Consider the following 12,288-nt stretch of genomic DNA (forward strand, 5'->3'; position numbering starts at 1 on the left):
TTATATAGATGCATCAAAGCAAAAGTAGAGAAATAATAAATGAAAGTTTATTTGCTTAATAGTTATAACAGCATCATATGAATATATTATATTCACTGTGTGCAATTATACCACTTAACACTGTGCAGGTCTTTTGAAGAAGAGATTAAATAATTAATTTAATCAGCATTTTGGGACAGAAGTTACAGTGAGAGAAGGGCGGGAGGAATTATGAACACTTATGAACTGGCAAGAAAAGGCCGGTAAACAATTACTCACAGCACAATCATTAATTGTGTTATAAATATATAATTATAGTTTATGCAATGATACCGGTACAACATTTAAAACAACCACTAGCCATGGCAGCTTCAGGTCAGAATGTATAATGTCCGTATTGAATATTAGATGGACCACCTCATACCACACAAACCTGCTTCTGTTATAAGACATGCACCTTCAGCTCAGAAGCAAACAAGAGCATAGAACTGAATGTTTTAACTAAATTAACATGATCTATGAGATATATGTGCATCAATATTGAATCAAAGCCTGAACCACATTCCATTTACTTCAGAGGATTATGCCGCCAAATGTTTTTGGAGAACGCATTGTCCTAGTAAAGATGTGTGTGTGTGTGTGTGTGTGTGTGTGTGTGTGTGTGTGTGTGTGTGTGTGTGTGTGTGTGTGTGTGTGTGTGTGTGTGTGTGTGTGTGTGCGTGTGTGTGTGTGTGTGTGTGTGTGTGTGTGTGTGTGTGTGTGTGCGTGTGCGTGTTTGTGTGTGCATGTATGTGCCACACTAAATATATAGATTCATTTTAAATACATATTGTGAGTTAAATACACAATACGTTCAATGGTTCAATGGTAGGTTGATGTGTTCAACTCAAACACACTCACAAACACACACGCTAAACGCACAGAAACGCACACTTTTTGAAATAACCTAAAGCTTTCGAATAGACAAAGATGTTTAGTAAAATAAAATGTATGTGTCAGGGTTTGGTGCTAGGGCCCAATATTCCTGAAGGCCTCCTGACAAGAGGGCCTCTGGATCAGGGGCCCTGTCCCTGTCTGACCCTTCTGTTATGGGTTCTCTAGACCAGGGGCCCGGTCCCCGTCTGACCATAGGGTCTCTGGATAAGGGCCCGGTCCCCGTCTGACCACAGGGTCTCTGGATCAGGGGCCCGGTCCCTGTCTGACCATAGGGTCTCTAGATCAGGGGCCCTGTCCCCGTTTGACCATAAGGCCTCTGGACCAGGGGCCTCTTCTGTTATAGGGTCTCTGGATCAGGGCCCTGTCCCCATCCAACCCTCCTGATATCCAGTGTTGGCATAAGGATGATCCCGTCAGCGGCCCCGATAACGTAACGCACAGTCATCGCCCTTTGAAATCAATCTTAAGCCTCAAATCATTCACAGGTTGATAAATGTTTTAGGCAGGGTTAGGGTTTGGGTTATCAGTTCAATATAATTCGATTTGGTTATCATATTGATGACATAAGTTGCGTTACAAACATACACACCTCTCTTAAGCTGTGATTGTATCCTGGTTAATGGTGCGTTCATAGCACTCAAGATTAAAGGAATAAAGGAACCAAATGGGCCTTTGGGCACAGCCTCCATGGTCCTGTTCACATAGCCTGAAAGAACAATCAGACAAATTAAAAGAATAAAGAATGCTACAAGAATAAAACAATAACTTTATTATATATATTAACCCTGGACTGCTGGGTTTGATGCGTAAACATTTTATAACAATGTCAATATGTTACGTTAAATCCATGTTAACCTGGTCCACATGAAACGCAAGACCCATGCAGCCGCTCACACTCTGTAATAGAATCACACACCTTATGACTGGTGTGTAAACATCCCCTCCTGAACCCAGGGCTCTACAGTGCGCCCATTTCACTCGCATTTGCGAGTGAATATTTCAGCGTGCGAACGAGAAAAACAAAACAGGAGCACGCGTGCGAGTGACTTCTTCAGCGAAATTGAGATGCCAAAACTATACGGCAAGGTCCTCAAGCAAGTGGAGAAACAAATCCATACTTCTAAACATCAGTGTGTTTCAGAGATAGAAGTAACTTGAATTAAAAAAAAATATATATGTATGCAGTTTTGCTGCCTTACCAGTATTTTACCCCTTCAGAAGCATTTATATCGAAATTTGCAGATACAATTAACATAGGTACCTTGATATAATACCGTTACCGTCTATGCCTCAAATCATACCGTGGTATACATTTTTGTCCATACCGTACAGCCGTAATTTGAAGGAACTATCTAATGTTATTTTCGAGGGAAGTCAATCTTTTTGGAGCAAAAACAACAGCTATTTGTTTGCTTGATTCAACTAACGTTAGCTACCGCTGTTTTTATGTGATATCATTTACAATAATATTGTATTTTTAGGACCGAGTCAACGCCGAGTAGGCCAACTGCACGAATGTAGACTTTGCATATAGTCAGTAAATTCTAACAACATAGGGCTATTTAGATAAATAATCTGGCAAGGGTGTTGTCCTAGGCTAATACACCAACAGCAAATTTATGTATAATAAAGGGCTACATTTTCCAAGTCTATCATTTGAAAACTTTCCCTTTTATTGTGTGCTACAACCGCTGTATTGAATATTCACGCCCAGGGTAGCTTAGTATTCGAGTAGCCGTGTATCCGATCAGTCCTTGGATCGATGATTCCCCCCCCCCCATTGCAATTTCAGCACGCTAATAAATGTTCTAAACAAAAACCTAAAACCATTTTTTTCTCTGTGCTCCTAAATCTTTTAGCTGAGGGGCACAAGTGTTCCTGAAAAAAAAAGTTAGCATAGAGCCCTGCCTGAACCTACGACCAACACACCGACAGGGACCTCTGTTGTGTTCTTTAAGACCAGAGGTCTACCACGTAAGAATATTCTGGGAGGTGTTTAATGGAATGATGACGTCAAAGAGGAAGATTTTAAACTATAATATAACTAAATGATTGAAATTCTAGTGAAGCCACAAATCATTGTTTTGATATTTTTGTTGTTTCTCTTTGGCCTGCAAAGAGAATGTGTCAGATTACTTTTGAATGTGCTAAATATGTTTCACAAACCCTCCAGCCCCTGTTACTATTCCAATATATCCCAGCTGTAGAGCATCGGGCAGGTTCTCTCCACCCTGGTCCGGTGTGTGCGTACGTCTCCATTGCATAAGGCCGCTAGCAATATCTGTTGATGCATGCTAGTCCTCATCCGACCATTATCACTATACACTTACCATTAAAAGAAAAAAAAACTCACAGGGCTGGGCTATGTGTGGCGACTAACCCGGCAGGGCGTGTGAAGGTGGGTTCTGGTGTCTTCATATTCTCCGTTCTGATACCCTTCTTTTGCAACATTATGGACGTGACTGTACAGGATCAGCAGACGATTGATGACCTTTATGGTGGATGCTAGGTGAAATATCAGAGGACACTGGCAGGAAGCAGTATGAGTCACAATCACATGAGACAGACACAGAAGGTTGAATCACGCTTTAATCGGGGATCAGGAAGTCTTTATGTTCTAGGTATGAGATTGACACATGAATATACGATCTCCCCGTCTCTCTTTCTCTCTTGCTCAATGTCATGAACATTCTCCCGCATTAAAGGCATGCATGGACCCCATACACGCCTGTTCTGTATTTGTGAGTAAGTCTTTGTGTGTGTGTGTGTGTGTGTGGGGGGGGGGGGGGTTCCCTGTGTATCCAGGTGCTTTAATATGTCCGTTGTTGTGTGGCTCTTCTTGTTGTGTGTACCGCAAGGTTTGAGCCTCGGGACACACGCTGACTCTACTGGTTGGCCGGCCACACCCAGACTTAGCACGCTGGAATACTGCAAACAACGCAGCCTGGAAGCAGAGCAAACAGAGGAAGTTACTGTGCTGCTTTGTCGACCTGCATAGGAGAAGCGAGAGCAGGGTGTGGCACACACCCTGAAACACACACACACACACACACACATACATGCACAAATGCACGCAAACACACACAGAAAAACCCTCGCAACTGCACACACACACACACACACACAGAGACAGAGTTGGATGCACCCATACACCAACAAGGAATGGAATACAGACTTAAATGAATTCAAACTACAATGAGTCAAGAGTGGACTGATGCTGTTCTCATCTAGAAGACAGGGTGCAGTCATTCCAGAAGAGTGTGTGTGTGCGTGCGTGTGTGTGTGTGTGTGTGCGTGTGTGCCCGTGTTTGCATGCAGGAGTTCACTTGTTCTGTTGTGTTTGTCGGAGAGAGATAGAGTAGAGAGAGGTTAAGTCATGTGGAGAAAGCCAAAAAAGCATGTGTAACATAGGCAGAAGACAAGTTTTAAAAACAAAATAACAAATTACTAACATATGGTTCTAAGTTCTACATCCTTCTACTCTGTTTCTTCCCAGGCCTTATGAAGCTGGGAGATCCTGCGCCTATTGACTTAGTGTTGTGCCTTTAAGGGTTTTGTCTGAGCCAAGGTGTGGTTCTCCGTGCGTTTGAACTGCAGTTGTTCAGTCAACAATACTACTCCTCAGCCCCTGAGAATTTGTCCAATGCTCAAATGTGCACAATGGAAATTGCTCTCCCGTGTCATTTCAGTTCTGAATATGTATGTTTTTGCAACTTGGGTTAGTCTTTTTGAAACCCCAGCTGAACGTATGCGGCTCACAACGTCACTTAAACCTGTTTCCCCTTGCTCTTGTTTTCACACATCGGAGCGGCTCCAGTGAGACGGCTCATCTCTGTTTCCGCTTCCTCCACCGGCCCCTGTTTCCCTCACTCTGCCCCTCTGTGTCTCTCTCTCTGCCCCTATGTGACTCGCTCTCTGCCCCTTGGTGTCTCTCTCTCTGCCCCTCGGTGTCTCTCTCTCTGCCCGTCAGTGTCTCTCTCTATCCCCTCAGTGTGTCTCTCTCTGCTCCTCAGTGACTCGCTCTCTTCCCCTCGGTGTCTGTCTCTCTTCTGTATCTCTCTCTCTTCCCTCTCCCTCCCTGGGGTCAGTCTGCTGAATTGAAGGATGTGTGTGTGTGTGTGTGTGTGTGTGTGTGTGTGTGTGTGTGTGTGTGTGTGTGTGTGTGTGTGTGTGTGTGTGCGTGCGTGTGCGTGTGCATGTGCGTGTGTGTGTGTGTGTGTGTGTGTGTGTGTGTGTGTGTGTGTGTGTTTCTGATGCTATAGGTGTGTCACCCGGGTTGAACCTTGGCTAATATCTTGGCTCAGACGGCGGTGAGTCACAGCGGGCGTGCCCATGGCGACAGCACAAACACAGCCAGCCTCTGAAGTTAGCAGCGAATGAGAATCACAGGGTTACATTCTGGGAGTGACGTTGCAGTGCTCCGGTGATGGGCGTGTGCTCCGGGGAGTGCCGGTGTGCAAACAGTACACACTTATGTGTGTGTAGTTTGGGTGTTTGTTGTGCGTGTGTGTATGTGTGTGTCCGTGTCATATGCGATAAAGGTGTCCCATTGCAGGGATTGAGTTAAATACTAGATTGTGGTGAGATTAGGGAGGGATGAGTCCTCCCAGCCGCGGTTCAGATGGTCATCAATTAGAGTCGGCCGGAGGTGTGGCCGTGCAGATGGGTGTGATACGTGCGCCTCCGGGATCCGCAGCTTGTGAAACACAAGTTTAATTAATGGCAGACGACCCTCGGAGCCACTCCTGTGTCCCCTGGCTTCTCACCCAGAATAAAGAATACTACATCAACGTTCAGAAGAATTCCGTTCTTGCGTCCATACCATGGCAGCAGTGTGTTTGGCAAAAGGCAGAGTTCTGTGAGTCAGCAAGATCCTTTACCCAGCCATGAGATGTTGGCCTGCACTGTCCCCCAAAAACACTTTATCCATTATACTACAGTCCTGCCTTGGGTAAACAACATGAATGTATGATACATTTACACTTGCTTTATGCATTTGTCTTCTGATATATTAGCCTTGGCCTGTGCTTAGTGTGTCTGCCACGGTGTGTTGTCTGTCTTTATAAATTATTAAATGCAACTTGCAATCTAAAATGCAATCTAACAATGCAAGTCATTATAATTAGCTGCAGTTGTATATTTCTACTACTTTTTAACCTTTCAGAAACAGTAGCATATGATGAGGATGTGCTCTTCAGATCATCATACATGTAAGAATTCTTCCAATGTTTTATGTATTTAATTCATAGATGTCTGATATCAATGAGGTAAAAACAGAAAATTATTCTGCCTTAGTAACTTGTACTATGGGTTAGAAACAATGTTACCATTTGGAAAACAGGCCAGAATCATAGGCAGCTAACCAGCTGTGACATCACCACTGGAACTGAGTCAAATCCTGTCAATGCAATCATTTCATCCTTAGGTTGAAACACGCTCATCGCCAGCGGTGGGGTACTTCGTCTTTTAACATTTAGCACAAAACAGAATATAACTCAACCAGAGTGACACTATCGTCATTGCAAACATTAAAAATGACAAACCTATTGGTAAAAGGAAAGGGCATTTCAGAGCATGTCACCTAAACACTCCTCAGGAATGGCCCGTGTACAATTGTAGAAAACAATCATCACCAACTGATCAAGTTGTGCACAATAAGGTGATGGAATGTGAGCAGAATCTGCCTTCTGCATACTTACCGCTTGTGGACGGATCAGTCATCTAATCAACCGTTGCTCCACCACAGGGTTCCTCTGTATGGATTACTCTTAGATCAGCACTGATGATCAATGGCCACATGCTCTTCATCAAAAGTCCTTCATTCTCACAAAGCACGAACACCAACAAATCAAATCAAGCACTTCTGCTTTAAGAAGTAGTAACAAATAGTCTTCAATTAAATGTAAACTAAGATAGTGATCACTTTAATGCAACCTCGTGCAACTGTAGAGCATACTAGGGTGATCGGACATGATATTTTCTATAACCATGGTAACTTCTGATTGCTGATCTTTTCGGAATTCCCCCATACCACGAATGCATGCGCACACACACAGACGCATGCACACACACAAACACACACACACACACACACACACACACACACACACACACACACACGCACACACACACAGACATGAACACACACACACTCACATGCTCACACACACACACACACACACAGACACACACACTGACGAATGCACACACACTGACGCACACTCACATGCACACGCACATGATTCAGAGCGGCAGGCTGGCCCTCTGGTGAAGACAAGAATGTGAGGGAAAATAAGGGAACGAGAGACAGATTGAATTGTGGTTTCCACTGTAAGTTATGAGTCACGCACACAAGTGGGGGATGGGCAAGGATGAAAAAAAGAACTATTCTGGGATGTTAACCATAGCAACATAATAAGCGAGGGGGGCAGGTCCTCAAAGGGATGTTGCCATAGCAATGCCCTCTGTGTGTTTGTGTGTGTGTGTGTGTGTGTGTGTGTGTGTGTATAGATAAACATCCCATGCCACAAAGAAGTTTGTATTGTAGTAACAAACGATACTGTGTGTGTTTGACTTCCTACAGCAGGGCTCATTCAAATCTTACTTCAGGGCGTGGCCCGATCGGCAGTCAAATATCGTCAGTGCGATGTTTGTTCTGAACATCCAGCTCATCTGAATGCGCCACAATCTTCTGACAGGCTCAGTCTTGTGCGTCAGGTTGCAACTGTGTGAGGACTTTGCCTCAGGTATATTGACAGTTGACACACCCGTCATTTCAACATTTAACGTCAGGGTTTCCAGCCCTGTCTCAGAGGGGCCTCGATGTTGACTCACCGATCTATAGATGCTACGCTGGAATGTACGTGTTATTTGTATGCAAATCAATCTCAGATCTGTGTCAACGATACAGAGTTGAATAAACAGTGGTGTTACCTCAGCCCAGTAGATCCCTCAGCGCAGAGAGAGAGTGAAAGTGGTCTACTGCTCGACAGAGCCCCTCCTCTGATCTGTTGTGTTTCAACACACCGGCCCGATTGCCCTTCTCCATCGCTCAGCATTCCAGCCATAGCTGGGAATGTTCCAACAGTTATAACCTCCAACGACTTCTAATGATGTCGGAGCACCGAGGAGCAAGCCCGTGCATGATGCTCGTGGTGATCATGCATGTATTGTCTGTTCAAATCCTCAGGCAGGATAAGCCGGTTTTGATTCTAAACTTTCCCACTGGGAATTAGTATAACCTGGGGTCAATTTGTAAGCAATATGCTTCGGTGTTAAGAATTTGATAATTATCCTGATTGATGTATAGATTTCTACATCATCCTTTTTCAACAGATTTCGGTATTTCACTGATTATGGAATGAATTTGTAGATCTCATTGAATCACTTGAAAACGGAGATCGTTTATTTCACTGCAGAGTGAAGGTAAACAATGTACATTTATAAATTCACTGTTTTTTCCATCGTTACTTTTAGTATTCCTACAAAATACCACAACTGCCTGTTTTTCATCATTGGAGGAACTGACTTTAAATATATTGTTATTTTTCCTCCACCGTTGCACTTGTGGATTTATTTGAGAGCATAACTTCCAGCATCCCACCTCCACGCTGTGGTAACATGAGCCCGCTGCCGCTCTGGGGTTTCACGTGAAGAAATGCAGGGGCGGCCTGTTTTCCCTCTGCAGAACCTCTCCTCTCTTCCATCTTGTCTCCGCTCTCTCCCTCCCTCCCGTTCTCCGCTGGTAAGTCCCGTTGCAAGGCAACCTCAACCAATCACACAACAACTAATAAATACATAGTAAAACTACGCACTACATAGAGAAGAGGGGTTTTATGTACAGCTATTGTTATGTTGTCCAGACTGCATGCTGTGTATCATCTTGTCTTCCCCTCCTCAGCTATTTGCCCTCAGTTGGTTCACCTTTGACCCCCCTCATTCCATTCTTGGGCTGCATTACTATGTTCTTTGTGCTGCGGAGCAATGTGCTGCGTGCTCTACTTTAAGTGCCCCTATCGTGTGAAAACACTCCACACCCCGGAAAAGAGCCAGCGAGCAGCTGAGATCAGAAGATTACACGCCTTCAGGAACATCTCTAAACTTAGGGGCTGTGGACATATCTGCTCACATCTGCTCTCAGACGCATTTGCAAAAAGTCCAATCTATTCTCGCTTTTTTAGGCATAACTGCTTCTATCTCAATAATTATTGCGACCTGGCTGAGCTCGGCACTCATGGCTTTCTGCAGAAATCCTGGGAGAGAATATGCATGTCTGTCTGCCGACCACACAGACACTGTCTGAGGGGGGTATGCCCTGAGCAGTGGACCTCTTTAGGGACAGGAGCGATGATCCACATCCCTGCCAACAGTTCCAGCTCCCTAACCTTAAATATGTGTGTGTGTGTGTGTGTGTGTGTGTGTGTGTGTGTGTGTGTGTGTGTGTGTGTGTGTGTGTGTGTGTGTGTGTGTGTGTGTGTGTGTGTGTGTGTGTGTGTAAATGAATGTGATGTAGCCGCAGAATGAAATAGAAAGTTAAACAAAAAGGGCTTTGGGGTAACAAGCAGACCCCTGACGTGGCCACTAACAGCATTGAACTAGCATGGTGACTGTTGTTTGATGTAGTAGCGGGGGTGGCAGAGGGAGGGGGGGGGGGGGGGGGGGGGGGGGGGAAGCTCTGGAGACATCCCTCCTAGTGAGGCCCTCTTATATTGCCCATTAAGACCAGACCTCCGAGCAGACCCATAAACACACCAGAGGTGGGGAGATTCCTATTTAAGGGCCGAGTGGCTCCAGAGAGGAAGGGGAACAGAACCACACAGTGTGCTGAGGCAGCGCGCTGGAGGCAGCGTGCAGCGGTCCCTACCGCCGCCACGACAATCAGACACTCTGCATTGACAACAAAAAGCTCAGCAGAAGTAGTTTTCTTGTTATGAGGAGTAGTGTTCTCCAGGACGATGGAGGAGAGGACTGTTGTGGTTCTGCAGCGCAGCCCCTGGACCCCCGCGTGGCTCCGTCAGACCGGGGCCGCAGCCCTCCACCGCCCCGCCCCCTCCACCACCCCGCTTCACCACATGTGCGGCTCACACTGGTGCACCAGATGCTCTGCACATGCACGCCAGTGCCCGCCTTTCCTTGGGGGGTGAGGGTGGGGGCTGTCACACATACACTGCAACAGCCTCACCCCCAGCTCACTGGGTCTCTGTCTTGTCGGTGTCCTTTTATGAGAGCGAGAGAGAGAGAGAGAGAGAGAGAGAGAGAGAGAGAGAGAGAGAGAGAGAGAGAGAGAGAGAGAGAGATTGAAAAAACATTATTTCAAGTACAGAATATGTCCATATAGCTAAGGAGGGAGGGAGAGAGGGAGGATGGAGGGAGGGAGGGCGGCTAGATGGCAGATGCAAATGGCAGGAAGAGAGGAAGGAAAATTAATCGTGAGTTTGGGGCCTGCGATGGAATTCAGGGGAGGGAGGTTTCAGAGCTTGATGGCCACAGTGTTGGTGTTGGCACGCTACCCTTTATTGTCTGGTGGGTTACTTCAGTTTAAGACTTTAACTCTGTTCATGGCTGTTTGAAGACGAGGGGGGGGGGGGGGGGGGGGAGCAGAGTGCCTCATAGCAGCAGCACTGAGCAGCCGAGGGGTTAGCTACATGGGTTGTGCTGTAATGCGTTGTGTGGACGCAGTCGCTCCGGTTACAGCCTACTATTGAAGCCCGATCCACAGGATGGGTGAGTCATGTGTTCAAGGACTTGGGCGATTCGCTGTTGTGGGACCATTTCCATTTTCTGATTTCCATGAGACCGCAGAACAAACTAAAATGGCCGCCATGATTCAACATTTGGATAGCAGGCCTGTGTGATTGTCCAGAATGAATCATTTGCAGTCTGAACCTGTAGGAAAATATGAGACATTGAGGTTGCACTTGGATGAAAAAGTTCCTCTGACTGAGTCTTTCCAAGTTAGGTTTTTGTTTGTAGAGAAGCGACTTTTAAACTTCAACGATTTCTAAAACAAACATGCATATTCGAGCTATCATGATTTATTTTACTCTTATTAAAAAAGACTATCAAGAAGGCCACCCATACATTAAAGTAAAGAAATAATGAGCACTTTAACAAAGACATGAGGTCTATTTCACAATGAGTTAAATCCAACAACCACTACCCAAGGTGGTGTGTGTCCTTGCCACATTAAGGCACACACGCATCTACCAACTTCTAAGTTTCACTTCTCTGAATCTGCACCCAGCTTCTCGGTATTGAAACCAGAGCAACAATCGGAGGCCCCTTGTTTCAAAGCTCCTGTCTGACAGCAGGGGCCGGCCGGGCCCTCCGTCCACCGTGGCAGAGGAAATGATAACCCTGGGGAGAGAGGCCACAGGGGAATGTGGCTGGAGAGTAACGGGTGTCTTGGACTCGAGTAAATGCCGCTCGCTGTGAGTGGTGCTGGCCTTCAGGGCCCTGGAGTGTAGAAGACACATCAGTGGAGGAGTGTAAAGTGGGAGAGAAACACCAAAACTCAATGAATATAATAGGTCCAATACATTATTATTCCTGCACCCTCTTATTCCTTTGTTAATAAAAAACTCATAATTTAAACATCATGTAAACGTCCTTTTCACGAGTAGAAGTGTCAAACCAATATATTTCTTATTGTACGATTACCTTCAGTGGGAAACAATGAAACCCTGCATTATTGACACAGCGTTGACTGATCATGGAATAGGGCGTGGCCTGTCTGAACGGCCCCGGCCACGCCCGCTGCCAGGTGTGTAGAAAATATCAATGTGGTGTTGGGTAACAAAACATGGCTTTTTTATCAGCTTAAGAACCACTGGGCGGGGACACAGTCATTCAAGGATAAATGTGTCAAGACAATAAGACGATCATAAGCCGGTGAATAATGCCCCCTCAAATCCTCCAAAAACACAAAGGAAGGAAACCATGCAGGAAAGAAAGTTCTAATTTCCCCGCTGAGCGTTTGTGAGCGTTCATACTGATCAGCAGATCATCCCGGGGGGGACGCCCTCGTATAGAAGCTGCTCTAAAACATGGCCTGCTTTACTTGTTTAGCGTTTACAGTCGGAGCAAAAGGCTTTTCTTTAGGGTGCAGGCGTGGCTCTGATCTGTAGACTGCGTCGTCCTGTTGGGTCTTGCGTATAAGCCAATGCAACACAATGGCAGCCGTATCCTTCCATGAGTCACTCCAACTCGGAGCTGTGGGCCGATTGGCTGAACGCTAACCTTTCCTATACGTTTTAGCCACTAAATGACTTGTTTCGTTCCCTTCAGTAAAGTGAACAATGCAGATGTTTTTGGGAAAATTTTGATGTGAAATCTGAAAAATAAAGACTTTTGTTTAGAGGCACCATTGAAACC

Source organism: Gadus morhua, chromosome 10, assembly GCF_902167405.1.
Source record: "Gadus morhua chromosome 10, gadMor3.0, whole genome shotgun sequence".
NCBI lineage: Eukaryota > Metazoa > Chordata > Actinopteri > Gadiformes > Gadidae > Gadus > Gadus morhua.